The following is a 15,235-nucleotide window of genomic DNA, read 5'->3' as shown; positions in this document are numbered from 1 at the left end:
CTCGAGATCTGCTCTCTACCAGGTTTGCTGTATTTGAAGTTCTAAAGTTACATGGGGGACCATGCGGAGCCCTCTATGGACTGGAGGAGGAGGAGGAAGAGGAGGAGTTCTCAATAAACAGCTACTGACCATTCATGCAGTTAAAGAAAATCACTGATAATAGCTGCTGTACATGATACACTATGATATTTATCCTCTTACCGTGTTGTCTGTCCTTTTGTGACAAGCACCAGGCTCTCAGGACACACACAAGGTACTGAGCATGAGCACTGGACCACTTCCCACCCTGGGATTTGGGGTTGGGTACCAGTTTGGGATCAGCAGTGATAAAGTAGAACTAGACTCCTCATTTTTTTCTATATTCTTTATATCTGATGGTTTACCAAGTCCTGCCTGTCTTTTTTATAATTTCATTTTTATTTTATGTGTATGAGCGTTTATCTATAAATATATATGTGCACCAAATACATTGTCTGGTGCCCCAGGAAGCTAGGGGTTTTAGATATTCTGGAACTGGAGTTGGAGATGGTGTGACCCACCATGTGGATGCTGGTAATGGAACGCAGGTTATTTGCAAGAATAACAAGTGATCTTAACCCCTGAGCCATCTTTCTAGCCCCACAGTATCTTAACCATTGGGTCATCCCTCCAAGTCCCCCCCCAACCCCCCACCCCCGTCTTGAAACAAAGACACATGTTCTTTCCTTTGGTATCATCCTCTTAGCTACCATTATCTCGTGACTTGGGTGTTATCATGGCTTTTTGGTAGGCTTCCTGCCATCACATCCTTCCTAGTTCCTTGTTTGCTAACTGTCACAAGAAACTTCCCGAGGCCCCATCTATGGAGAGACACATCCTATGATGTGACCCTAGAATGGCTGGTCATTTCCTGGTCCCTGGATTCTGCCCTCGTTGTGGCCTGTGATGGCTTCCTCAGCTGTGTGCTGCCCTTACTCTGGATGCTTGCTCCTACCCTTGACCCTCTAGACACCCCCCTGCTTCTGCTTGCTCATGCACACCTTCAATGCTCCATCTCATCCCTGCTGGGGACCTGCCGTTCCTCATTCCTCACGTCCAGTCTTCCTTCCTTTCTAAGCCATACTCAGCGAAATCAGCTGCCCCTTTGGAATCAAGAACCACGGTTCATTTGAACTAGAGGGACTTCGACGGTCCTTTGGTCTGGGCTTCTCTCTGGAAGCTCCGAGAGAGGAAGTGACTTGTTTGTTGTGAGAACAGCAGGTCTGTTTAATACCAGCTGCCCTGTTTCTAGTGTATTGCTGCTTCCATCAAAACACGCCACCTAAAGGTGGCAGGAAGTGCTCTCAGCCACATCTAACTGGGATATTGTCATCAATAGAAACAGATAGGCAGTGGAAAAGGAAAACAGTGTTTGCAGGGGGTTTCTTATTCATTGCTTCTGCCACGAAATTAGCAGTTTGTAATAGTCCCTTCTCATTCTTATTGTCACAGCTTCAGACTGAGCCCTTTATTGGATCATAATTTGACACTGACTTGTTGGCTAATTATTTCATGCATTGAAGTAAAAATGGTCTCAATGATATTTTATAGCTCTGAGCATCTCTCATGGCTCCAGGCAGAGGATAGAACCTACTATATACTTAACTCACTGAGTCTCAAGGACAGTTCTAGAAAGCCTCACGTTGATAACTTTTCTTAATCATTGATCTGAGGTTTCCCAGAGTCACCTAGTTAGAATTAGGGATATTTCCCCACTGTTTTCATAATACTTTATTAACATCTTTGTTTTCTCTCAGATTATATGGGCCATTATGAACAGATTCCTGCATCCTCCTGGATTCTGAGTTTCCAGGGGCAATAAATCAACTTTCTTTGTGTGGCTCATGGGAGTCTTAGGCCCTGAAGTGTGTTGCATGTTATTTTGTTCAGTATCTAGTAGCTGGATTAGATGTTCTAAGTAATGGCATAGTTAACATCTTATTCACATGTGGTCTATCTGCCCATCTCACAGCTTCCTTCTACACGGTGGCCAAACCCCAGACTGGGACTAAGGCCAGGCTGTGAGGGTTTGGGATGATTTCCAAATGGGCAGAAGGTAGTTATGTATCTGGGCATGCCTCTAACCACACCTCAAAGCCAAGTATACAATCAATTGCCTTGGTCTTATCCATCATATTTAGTTGGCTAAGCCTCTTCTTCCATCAGCCCAGATAATGAAGAGATGACATTTGTATTGTTTATGCTGTAGCACAGAAAACAAAGCTGCTTCTGGGTAACACGGCATAGTAGCCTTTTCTGAACACTCAGATGGAAGTGGCCTGGGAAAAACAAGCATGTCTGAGAGGAACAGAAACAAAAGGCCAGCCGGAAAGAGGAATCGATCTTCAGTGATTCCAAGCCCCTGGGAGCTTACAAATCTAACTCATCTTACAGGATAAAGAAACTGAGCCTCACCCCACCCCCCACTAAGGGAAAACAACCCAGTGTCACAGGAGTGATGGAGTTGGTTCAAGATGCACGGAATCAGTCCTCATAGGTTCTTATTGGGAACACCGTCCAGTCGGATGATTGAGCAGTGCTCTGAGGGATGCCGAGGAGAAAGACAAATGATTGATCAGCATAGAAGTGGATGGAACCCTCGGAAACTAGAGAGAAGTGGAGCATGGGAGAAGGAATGGAAAGACAGAGTGCTAAATAGTGCTTCTTATTTGCATACTTTCTCTTTCCTTTCTCTGGAAAGTTAAGTAGGAGAATGAAGGAAAGTCTAACTTGTGCCCTAAGACATCAGGGCTGGGCAGGTGTACCCCAGGCAGCTTAACACAGGGCTGCTTTCTGATTCCTTAATCTCTTTCCCTTGTAATAATGTTCCCTCAAGGTTTTACTTTCAGAACTTTCTGGAAACTTCTGAGGAGTGAGTCATCCAAAGAGAAAGACAGGTGAAGAGGAGTCTTTTTACTTCCATCATGTTTATAAAACCAAGGGATGTTGGGAGACATCCTCAGAAAGGATTCATAGGCTGTATTTATTCACGATGATGTTGGTGGAGAAGTCAGGGGGAGAAAGACACAGAGAACACAAGCAGAGGCACACGTGCCTCCTTTCCAGAATGGCAGGTGTGTCATGTGTGGGGGCTGGAGTAGAAGGAGCATGAAGGGGAAATAGTACCAGACAGAGCAGCGTAGAACATGAAGGACTTGCTTTGTTGTGATGATATGTTTGGACTTGATTATGGAGGCAATGGGGAATGTGAGTGGGGTTTAAAGGTCCTTGGATAGATGGACCTCCGAATTTTCAGAGGCTTGAGTTCTTGTCCTGATGTAGGGTGTGTATGTGTGTGGTGTGTGTGTGTGTGTGGGGTGTGTATGTGTGTGTCCATGTATGCCTGCATGCATACATGCATGTGTTTGTGTACACATATAATTTGGGAGGTAGATAGAGAAGAGGTAGGTAGAGCTGGAGGGACCGGTTAGAGTGTGGTCTGTAATCCATTTTACTATCTGAGACACATGAAGGGTAGGACCTGGACTGAGTCAATGGAGTCACAGAGAAAGGGAGCTGATAGGAAAGCTGCTTATGGACCTTTAAGCCTAGAGGATGAGGGAGAAGGGGAATCGAAGCTGAGCCTCGGGCTCGGGGTTGGCACTCCCTTCATTGAGGAGTATTAACAGTCCGGAGAAGGAGCAGTCTGCAGTGTGGAGCTTTGAGGAGGGTTTTGGCTTTGTGAGTTCAATGTGCTGTTTGAACCATTGGGTAGCACTCTTCCAGGAACACTGGAGTTCAAGGCAGGGGACTGTGGACTTCTGGGATCTGTCACTGTCTAGTGGTTGTTGAAAGAGCAGATAGGGGCTAGATTCTTCCTGGAGCGAGAGAGTAGACAGAAAGGTAAGAGATCAAGGGCAGGCTCAAGAGGACCACTGCACTGAAGTCTTTAGAAGATACCAGTGACCTGAGCAGGAGTCAACAGTACGCGCACGGGTCCAGGCCACTAGGAGGAGAGTTGCTGGAGACCATTTACGGGAAGTGAAGGGAGACAGAGTTTCTGGAAGAAGAAAACGATTCTCAGGGTCAAAGGTCATGCAGAAAGGCTATACTGGCATTTGTCTGGGAAACCCTGGCTGGTCCTGTTCCTCTGCTGGAAGGGAGTGCTGCTTCTTTATGGCACAGAGTAATAGACAAGGGGTGGAGTTCTTTCTGCTCTGTATCTTAGAGTCCATGCATAAAAGTCCCTTCTGGTTCTGGGCTTTAGTCACGTGGCAGGGAAATAATCATCCCTGGGCAGTTCACACAGAGAGGCGGGGAGTGGGGGTGAGGGTAGGGGGGTGGGTGGTGGGTGGGGGGAGCTGGGTGTGAGAGATTGACGTCTTAATTTGAGCAAGACTCTTGGAGCTCCTTGGAAGGCAAGCTTTATTTCTACAAAAATAGCAAGTATTATTATTACTACATCTTCAAGCTGCACTGGAGCCAAATACTGGAGTCCTCAATACTGTATTTATTTCACTGGGCTTTTGGAGGGGTAGGAAAGAATGGGACATTTAGGTTGCTAAGTGACGTGATTCTAAAAATAATGAGATTCCCCAGTGGTTCCTTCTCCTGTTGTTTCGGTAGGACTAAGAACAAGATAAGGTCAAGTAATGGCCTGGACCTGTCTTGAGGTGGCCCTGAGGCATCGTGTTGGGGAAGGAGAGAATAAACTCTCCCTCTTGGGCCCTCCTACCTGCTTCCCCTCAGGGCCTACTACTTTGAGAAATTGCAGGAAAAACTGGGCCTCCCCCTGCTTGAATCCAAGAGCCTTGCCTAGGCAGGCAGCCCTGATGGTTGCCATGGTGATAGTGGGTGGTTGGGGGAGGCAGTGATGCCGCGTTTGGCCTGTGCAAGTGAGGTCCCCAGTGTAGGCTGCTTGGAGCTCAGGCTCCTGATACTCTTGGGACTTCTTTTAGGATTCCAGAGGGTCACTTGCTACAGTGTTGAAATCTCCAGACCCGACAGCCATCTCAGACAGCTGAATCCTTCCCTGTTCACTATGGGTCTCACCGATCAGTCTGGAAGGTGCTTGTGAGATTAGAGCGCCCCAGAGACCTTAGGTTGGGAAGCATATGCAGAAGAGGACTCTGTGCCGGAGAGAGGGGCTGGTAGCACAGACGTCGGGTTGAAGGTCTTCTGATGCATTAGCATCCCTGACAGCTGGGCACCAAGCCCCTGAGTTGACACTGCCTGTGGTGTGAAGTTGATCACAGAACAGAACACACCATTTCATCGTCGGATTAGATTCCTCTCATTCTCTTTGGCAAAATCTCTCCCTTCCTGACTTGATCCAGAGTCTCAAAAGCCATGCAGCAGGCAAAGCTCTTATGTCTTCATGCAACGGACAGTCACCAAACAAAACATTCTTTCTTCCTTTCTTTTTTTTTAAGTATCTTTCTATGTGTGTGTTCACATATGTGAATGTGGGAATGTGCGTGCCATGGTGTGTGCACGTGCGGGCCCTGAGGCCCTCAGCAGTTGGCTCTCACTGTCCACCTTGTTTGAGACAAGGTCCCCTGCCGGTTGCTGCTGTGTGCAGACAGGCGAGCTGGCCTATGAGCTTCTAGGGATTCGCCTGTCTCTGCCACCCATCTCACGGTAGGCGTGCTGGGACCACAGACACATGAGATCACATCCAGCCGCAGGCGAGTTCTGAGGATCTGAGTTCAGATCCTCGTGTTTACATGATAGGTGCTTCATCTAGCGAGTCATTTCCCCAGCCCAGCCTCCAAACACGGGCAACTTTTCATCGGACCTCTTCTCCAGATGCCCTGTTCTGCTGCTACCCTCCTGTGTTTCAACATGGTTTCTTCTCATAGGTTAGTGTATATTGATTAGGGTGATGAGGTCCATTATGACGTTTTCATACATGTGTATCACACACCTTGATGATAATCACACATGGCCATTGCCCCTTTGTCAGCATTGCTCTTAAAATAGGACACTCTAAACACGCACAACTGTAACTGCTCTGCTCTCCCGTGGAGTAGCTCAGGACACCTGGGGCTGGAGTTGTGAAAACTCTGCTTGTTTTGTTTTATTCTTCACTCATCCATTATATTCGAACTACAATGTCCTCTCCCTCCTCCCCTCCCAGTGCCTTCCACCTCCCCTCTCCCCTAGATCCACTTCTCTGTTTCTCTGAAAGAAGAGAAAAAAGCAGGCTTCCCAGGGATATCAACTGAAAATGGAATAGCAAGTTACAATAAGAGTAGGCACCACCCCCCCAAACAAAGGGTGGACCAGGCTTCCCAGTAGGGCCAAAACAGCCCCAAGAGTCAGAGACACCACTGTTCCTACTATCAGGAGTCCCATGAGAACGCCGAGCTACACAATCATAACACATATGCAGAGGACCTAGCTCAGACCCATACAGGTCCGACACTGTCATGTCAGTCTCTGTGAGCCCTTTGGAGTCCTGCTTAGTTGGTCCTATGGGCCTTGTTCTCCTGGTGTCCTGACCCCTCTGGCTCCTACACTCTTTCCTCTCCCTTTTCTGAGGGGTTCCCTGGCTCTGCCTCATGTTTGGCTGTGGGCCTCTGCATCTGCTTCCATCAGTTGCTGGATGATGCCTCTCTGGTGTTCCTAGGTCATATCATACCATTTGTAGACATGAAACCTGTGGGTGTCATTCTCAGATCTGCATGTGAATAGGTGACCTTGTTCTCTACTTTTTTTTTTTGCCATTTAAGCTGTTTATAAAAATTGTTGAATGAAAAGAAACAGCATAATGACAGAACTCTATTACATATACACACACATATATATATACACACATACACATTTACACACACACACACACACACACACACACACACACACACACACACACACACCTCTATGCATTTGCTTTTCTGTCTCCATCAACTTCTGGTCTTCTGAGATGCTCATTATTTCACGAATGAGGAAGCGGAACCACAGAGAAGTTGGGCACGTTGCTCTGGGTCACACAGGCTCTAATAGCAAAGCTGGTATGTTGTAATTCAGTATTTTATCTACTGATCAATAAAACTTGGAAAGATGTTTTCAAGTGAGGGAATCTCAAAGTAGTCCTTTCTGCCATTGTGGCAGTGGAATGTAAGAGCAGTTTGCTGAAATCTAGTGATACCGAATCCCAAGCATTTTCCTGATTGATTTCTCCTGTAATCCGACTGAAACAGTGAGAAAAGTTTGTTTGGATCAGTTTATCCTAAGCAACCTCAGACCAGCTCCTGATAATGAGAAGCTGTGGCTGTGGTGCTGGCCACAGCCCTCATTTTCTGAGCCTGTACGGATACTGAGCTAACACTCCTGTCCATGCATTATTTGAATATCTACTTTATTGCTCTCAAATTATATACAATATACTGCTGAGTTCTTCTGGACTTGACAGTGAGCTCACTGGTAATCATTCTAGAACCTTCTTCTTAGTCGTCGTCTTCTTCTTCTCCTCCTTAGTCATTGTCGTCTTCTTCTTTCTCTTCTTCCTCTTTTTCCTCTTCTTCCTCCTCCTCCTCTTTTTTTAAGTGAAGACATCCTCTCAGGTTTCCAAGGCTGCTGGTTTGAATAGTCTGTCCACATGAACCCTGAATTTGGGAGGAGAGTGGGTTCAAGTCTAATTCTGCTATAGGTATTGTCTGTGCAGTCAGTGTTAAATCAGGAAATAGATGATAGGGACAGCAGTCCCCATGTAGATTGTCTCCAAATGGTCTCCAACAGAGAGACAGGTGAATTGTCCTGTGGGGAATGTACATGGACAAATGTTTCCCTGGCTTCACAGTTCAGAAATACTTATAGCCACAGTTACTATGTCAAACACTCAGATGCTGTATATTGCTGTATATATTGTCTCTGACCTGGGTTTTACTTTTAACAAAAATTGACTTATCCCTCTAAACACACACACACACACACTTTGGTGTTTTCGAGACAGGGTTTCTCAGTGTAGTTTTGGTGCCTGTCCTAGATCTCGTTCTGTAGACCAGGCTGGCCTCGAACTCTCCACCTAGTTCTGCCTCCCAAGTGCTGGGATTAAAGGTGTGTGCCACAGCCGCCTGGCTAAATAATTTTTAGTATGTATGAGACAGTCAAAATAATGGCTTAATGTCCATCACTGAAGCTGGAAAGGGGTCCCCGCCATCTCCTCTTGGGTGAGGTTGATGAGGAAGGCCGAGACTTACAGGGTCCAGGAGGAGAGGGGTGCCCTGCCCCAGTTCTTCCATCCGGAGGTAAAGTGCCTGCTACTCCTCCATCAACAGGAAACCTTAAACAAGCTAGCCACGACCAGGCTGGAGGGCAGGGGCCTTCGTACTTTATTTTCTCCACCCTCCCTCAGCCTTAGCAGACTACTCTAATGCCACCTGCAGTTTCTCCTGGGTGGACATGGCAAGGAAGCCGCACTCCCGTCCCCGGTCTTGGCTCTTGGACTATGTGGCCCACTAGATTGTAAAGGCTAAGGAGACTTACGTTAATATAATGACCTGTGCCTGCAGGATTGGATGGCAGATGAGCCAAGCAAAGAATTCTTTCACCTTCACCGTGACTACCGGTCTGAGCAGCGCAAACCCCGTCTTGAGCTTGGTGTAGAAGTTCAGAAAAGCTCCCCCAATCCTCACACTTTCAGCTCGATCTAAAGAAAGAAATGTCTTAATGGAAACATGGGCCTGCCTGAGCGGCAGGCTTTGGAGTGGTGTCGTGTGTTTAACCCTCCATCCACTGTCACTGGAGGTGGTGTGCCAGGGCTGTGTCCCTATGTCTTCCTTCACTCTGAGGATGTGGCCGAAGAGGAGGACTGGGGTAGAGGTGTATAGGAGTGTTTATAGAGCAGGGGAGTCTGCAGGGTCTTCCTCTGACTGTCACGGTTTGTCTGAGCTACAGCAGACTCAGAAAAGCACCTGTGAGTGGAAGGCAGAAGGGCAAGGGCAGAACTGACCAGTTCATCTTCCCTGGACTTCTCATGAAAAGAGAGCCTCAGGCTGCTGGCCTGAGATTGTTCCCCTCTCCTAATCTCCACTAGGACCTGCTCTCCCAAGGATGGCTCCCCTGAAACAGAGAATCTACCTCGAGTACATGGACTAGCTGCTGGGTGGGGCTGGGAGTTGTGTGTGGGGGGGCGGGCAGGGGACAGCAGAGTCATACAGAGGTGACATACTGAAGCCTTGTGTTCAGATGGGTTCCTTTTCCTCAGTGCAGCTGGAGCTGCTGTTACAAAGAGGTGTAAAATGCAGGTTTAGGAGAACCAAGGGTAATTAGCTAGTTCACAGCCTTTCTTAGAGTTCACACAGAACTCTGAGCACCCCTCCCATTTCATTTAAATATGTCAGCGAAGGTGAGATCAGCAGGTGCAAACATCATGTGGTGTCGGAGCGGGAAGTTGAGATATGCCCCCCCCATTTCATGCCAGGAGAAGGGCTTTTAATGGGGCTCAGGGGAGCGTCTGTGTGATATTTTGGGGAGTATGTGGGGTCAGAATTCCCACTGCCCTCCTCCCTGCCACTCCGGTGTTGGCTTCTGGAAGGCTTAGCCTCCTGACTGCCCGCAGGATGTCTGTGATGGTGCCACACAGAGTACCCAGTCACGAGCCTGCTCAAGAAGGCTCAGAGTAGGGCAGGACCCAGATGTCCTAGGTAACTAGGGAAGGGCTGCTGAAGAGGCCTCTGTTTCCTCTGTAGTGCCTCTTGGTTTTTCTGTCGAGCCCTAATGTTTTCCCGTGGAAAGACACAGGCAGCTTTCACCTTATTGCGGTCACCCCTTGCGACCCTGGAATTACCTAGATTCTTTCTCCTGGCAGCCACATGAAGCTGGCACACTGGGCTAGTCTGCTGAGCATTCTGGGAAGGAGGAGACAATGGACTTCTTTTCTACTTTGGAACTTCCTTGAAGCAGGACTGGTGCAGGTCATCCCACCTGTTCCCCCCGGGAAGCCATCTCTTCTACCTTTCTCAGCTTCTGCAGCAGCCTACTAAAGCATAGCTTTGCTCAAGTGATGCCTCTGGTTGGAGATGCATCTGGGACACTCTGTTGCTCTGGGGGGGGGGGGGGAGAAGGGAGATGGGTGGGACTTAGGATACATAAAGGAGTGAGACAGATTCACAGGGACACACTCTCTGGCTTGCTGTGACCAGCGACCAGTGTCCCAGATGAAGATTCAGACTGGCTGCTTCTAAGTTCAGTCCTGGTCATGGTGCCTGTGCGGGTGGTTTAGAAATGGCCGTATCTTTGAAAAAGCAAAAGGGAGTGGGTCTAGACAATTCAGCCTAGAAGAGCTGGGGTGTGTCCAAAGAGTGATTGACAGAGAAATCAGAGTGGGATGGAAGTAGGCTTGGAGGAGACGGCAGTTCCAGGAGGAAATGACAGTCTGGGATGTTTGCAGAACGGACTTAAAGATATATGAAGAAAGGGAATTGCAAGTTTTGGGAGGCGGGGGTTCCAGTTCCTACAAGGGTCTGACAAGAGGCTGGAATGAGCTTAGCCTGGGACATTCAACAGAGTCCTATAGGTTGGCCTTGATGGCTCTCGAAATTATGTTCAACTTAGACTTTTTCCTTTGTTTCTTGCCATGTATTGTACATTGACTGCATAGGAAGTACCTTACTCCAAGTTAGACTGGAGATCAGGCACAAGTCTTGCCCACTAAAGAACTGTATAATGGAAAACAGGTAAGAAAACAGACTATAAAGAGAGAAGATTTGGGGAAGGGTAGTCTATGAGAGCTTCCTGGAGGAGGTGGTTTGGGAGGAGTCAGCGTCACAGGGATGATGAGGCAAAGTGCACACAAGAGCAATGAACTATGGGGAGTGTGGTCCCTTCAGGAAGCTGGTTAGTTCAGGGGACTGGAGAGTGATGTGGGGCAGGCAGGGTAAAGGCTAGGAGACTAGCATTGGGATGTTCCTGTTAGTTGGGAGAGCAGGACAGATTTAGACTGGGAAGCTCCAGGTCAGACTTCAAGTTTGGAAAGATGACGATGGGAATGGCCTGGAGCCCAGGATGTAGGAGGAGAAACAGGGAAGCAGAGCAAAGCCAAAGATATTCCTGTGAAAATCGAGAAGCACACTGGTTGTGGGGTTAGAGAAATGGAGAGGCCACCTTACTTAGTTCAGGGCTAGCCTAGGGTATGTAGTGAGAGCTTGCTTCCAAAAGATGGAGGAGACTAAAAAGAACGTCCACCCTGTAGGGTATCTGTTGGCCAGAAGCCCTGCAGGGTACTGTTGAAGGCACCATGCAGTTAGATAGGCTCCATATGTATGCAAGAAGACACAGCCCAGGAGGCTTTTGCATCCAGGGAGGGTGGGCAGATCGAAGCCCTTAAAGGAGAGAGAGTGAGATGAAAGTGGGGAGGGACCACTATAAAATCTTAGGAGATATTACCTTTGAGGGGGAGTGGAGGAAGAGGACTAGCCAGGAAAGGGGGACTCAGAAGGAAAGACAAGGACTTCGAAAATACCACTGTGAATCAGGATGAGTATCCCTTATGGGAAAATGCTGCAAACCAAAAGTATTTTGGACTTTAGATATTTTTATTTATTTATTTTTTTATAATTTTGGAGTATCTGCATATCTATTACATCACACACACACACACACACACACACACACACACACACACACACACACACGTATATCAAGATCTTTTGGGAATGGAACCCAAGTCTTACAGTGCAATTAATTTATAGTCTGTATACATCTTATGCACACAGTCTGAAGGAGATTTTATACAATATTTTTACTGTGCCTGCATTCTGATTGACACCTGTCACATGAGGTGAGGTGTGGCCTTTTCTACTTGTAGTATCATGTCCATCCTCACAGAGTCTTTTGGATTCAGATGGTTGGGTTAGGGATGCTCAGCCTGCATTACAATACGAATATCGACATGGACATCTTGGCCCTTGGGACCTGGAAGGCTATTGATGACTTCATAGAGTGGGAAGGGCAGAAGCTGGATGGCATCAGGTTGAGGATATGGAGGATGCAAATGTGAACCCCAGGAGCTGGCCAGTGCAGAGAGGATGGTGAAGATGGATGCCTGGGGACACAGGGAAGGGCTGTGTTAACCCAGAGCACCAGGTTGAAGAAACAGGCTTGGTGCATGCTGAGTGGCTGCTAGGAAAATCACATAGAGTTGCTTCCACATACCCCTGACTTGCAGAGGTTCAGGAGACACTGCAGATGACATTAATATTACTCTTTATTTACAATTATTGGAGACCAAGTTTCACTGTGCAGCCCAGGCTGGCCTTGAACTCATAGCAATTAGCAATCTTCCTACATCAGCCTCCTGAGTGTTGGGATTACATGTGTGAGTGTTGTACATGAGTCACCTTGTCTCTCACAAAATTATAATTATTCTAATCATGGAAGAAAGATGTTCATATAATAAAACCTGGGAAACACAAATAAGCAAAAAGCTAGAACAGTACTCCTTATCCACTGGGAATATGTTCAAGGACTTTAGTGGATACCTGAGACTGCCAAGCCAGGTGTTTACCTCTCTTTCATATATGTGCATACGGATGATAAAACCTTACAAATGATGCACAGTAAGGGGTGGACAGTGATAATTAACAGCAACAGATAGCAAAACTCATGAGAATATAAACCCACCTCTCTCATAAAGTATCTTGTTATGTTATATCTTTTCACTTAAAGGAACAGATAAATGCTTCTCTTTCATGTACTCAGATTTCCACATCACTACCTTTGTACTGTGGGGCCATTGTTAAGTACAGTATGGTAGCACAACAGTCAGTGTGATGATGGAGACAGCGACCAAGGGACGACTGGGCAGGTACTACATACAGGGTGGATACGCTGAACAGAGGGGTGTGCCATACTCTGATGGGGACAGAGGGAGGTAGTTTGAGATTTCATCATCTACCTAGAACGGCATTTAATTTAAAACTTATAAATTGTTTTTATCTACAACTTTTCATTTAATATTTCCAAAATGTAAGTAACTGAAATCATGGAAAGCATCTAGGAAAAAGGGCACTGTTGAACAGCTGATCAGCAACCTCACTGCCTGAAGATAATAACTGGTGCATTTCCTTCAAGTCCTTTCCCCTTCCGATTCATTCATTTCATACTGTAGAATTTATATTGAAAGTAAAATATTTTTCCCTTAAGGTCATACTTATTTTCTTCTATAAGGCTTTATGTATGATTTCCCATGCTATTAAATGATCTATAGCTACATTTTAAAGTGAAGATGATTAAAATTTTTATTTTATGTGTATGTATATTTCGCCACTTGTATACCCCTGGAGGCTTGAAGAGAGTCTTGAATTCCATGGAACCAAAGTTATAGATGGTTGTAAGCCACCATATGGGTACTAGGACCCGAACCTGGGTCCTCTGCAAGAACAGAAAGTGTTCTTAACTACTGAGCCATCTCTCTAGCCCTTAGCAATAATGTTTTAAAAGCTATATAGTATTCCACTTAGTGGAAAACTGATGAATTTAAAAATTCAATGTACAATTTACCATGAGATTCAGCAGTTCCATTTTTGGGCTAACACCCAACAGAGTTAAAAGCAAGGATCAGCACAGATTTTTGCACATTCATAATAGCACTATGTACAACATCCAATAGGTAAAAGCAAACCAAATGTGACTGAGGGACTGATGAGAAAACATATATATTATTCAGTTTTACGAAGGAAGGCATTCCTGGCACACACTCTAACATGGATGAACCTTGAAGATGTCATGCTGAGTGGAAAAAAGGAGACAGAAGGACAAATGCTGTGTGATTTCACTTGCATCATGAACTTAATAGTAGTTGAGTTCAGAGGCAGAAAGTGGAAGATGGATGCCGGGAGCTGGCAGGACAGGAGAGTGGCTGACTTAGAGGGCACAGGGCCTCGGTTTGGGAAGATGAAAAAGTCCTGGGGATGGGTGAATATTATGGTTATACAATAACATGAATATCTTTGATGCCGTAGAACTACCTGAGAGTGTTCACAATTGTAAGTTTTATGTTCTATATATTTTACCACAATCAGAAACAAACTTAAGGACTAATTCTTTTTGAAGTCAGGTTTCCTTGCATACAGTAAAATCTATCTTTTTTTCTTTTAGAAATACAACTCCATGCATTTTGACAGTAATGTGTAGTTGACTATGGCATATTCCAGGCACAGAATATTTCTGTACCCTTCGATCACCCTAAGTTCTAGTTCATTTTCCCCATCACCAGTGCCTGAGAGGCTACTGAACCACTTTTCCTCCTAGACACACACAGCCTTTCCATTTAAATGAAGTCCAAGCACAGCCTCCAGACTGTGGTACAATGCTTCCAAGACGTATCCACGCTTACTGCGCACATCAGTAGTTACTCCTTCTTTTATTGCTCAGTTCTATGGACAACCAAGCTGTGTTACACTGATTGATTTACTAGTTGAGTGCTATTTGGATTGTGTGCAGTCTGGGCAGCTATAGGTAGAGATGTGACAGATAACTGTCCATTGCTGAGTACAATGGTCAGCATGTGTATAACTCCATAAAGAAGAGTCTGGCTGTTTGTCAAATGGCTGCACTCTTTTGCATTTCCAGCAGAATGTCTGGTTTCCAGTGGTTCCAAGTTCTTTCATTCTTCACCATGCTCAGCATCGTCAGGCTTTGGATTGTTTGTGGGGATTTAGGTCCAGCCCTCTAATAGGCATAGACTCACCAGTGTTGTGGATGCAGCTTGCGTTTCCCTAGTGATTTGAAATGCATCTTTCGTGTGCTTCTTTGCTTTATGTGTCTTTTCTGTATTAAAAAGACTTTTTTTCCACCTATGTTGGGCCATTTCTAATTAGGTTGTTTTCTTTGTTTGTAGGTTACTTTTAGATCATTTAAAGTTATAGATACTGCTTAAATATCCATACTTTAGATACTTGTATGTAAAGCACTCTGTGTAAACAACATTATATAAAACCCATTTTACCTAAAACTTACCTTCGTTTTGGAGTGTGTACATCAAATAATCTGAAACTATCGGGTCAAAGAGAGTAGACACTTTTCAACATCCTTCCTTAAGTGTGTATTGTTCCATAGTTTGCAAAGTGATAGTACCAATTTATTAACCTTCTGGTGATTGCACTATGATGAGCATGTCAGTTACTATGTTATTTTAATTTAATTTCTTTGGTTATGGCAATTTTAAAATATAATCACTAAGCAGTCTATTTTTTGTGTGAATTTCCTACACCTTGCCCTTTTAGATGTTAGATTGATACAGAAGATGGGTGGAGAGATGGCTCAGTGGTCAAGA

At 45.7% G+C, this 15,235-nt stretch overlaps 1 protein-coding gene across 3 annotated transcripts in view; it reads left to right on the top strand.

Annotated features, from left to right (window-relative positions):
* The window catches only part of Cacna1e (calcium voltage-gated channel subunit alpha1 E), a 466,977-nt gene that overhangs the window by 224,576 nt on the left and 227,166 nt on the right, over window positions 1–15,235 (top strand). The window lies entirely within an intron of this gene.

Source organism: Peromyscus maniculatus, chromosome 11 (assembly GCF_049852395.1).
Source record: "Peromyscus maniculatus bairdii isolate BWxNUB_F1_BW_parent chromosome 11, HU_Pman_BW_mat_3.1, whole genome shotgun sequence".
Classification (NCBI taxonomy): domain Eukaryota; kingdom Metazoa; phylum Chordata; class Mammalia; order Rodentia; family Cricetidae; genus Peromyscus; species Peromyscus maniculatus.
This window is presented reverse-complemented; position numbering and strand designations above follow the sequence as displayed.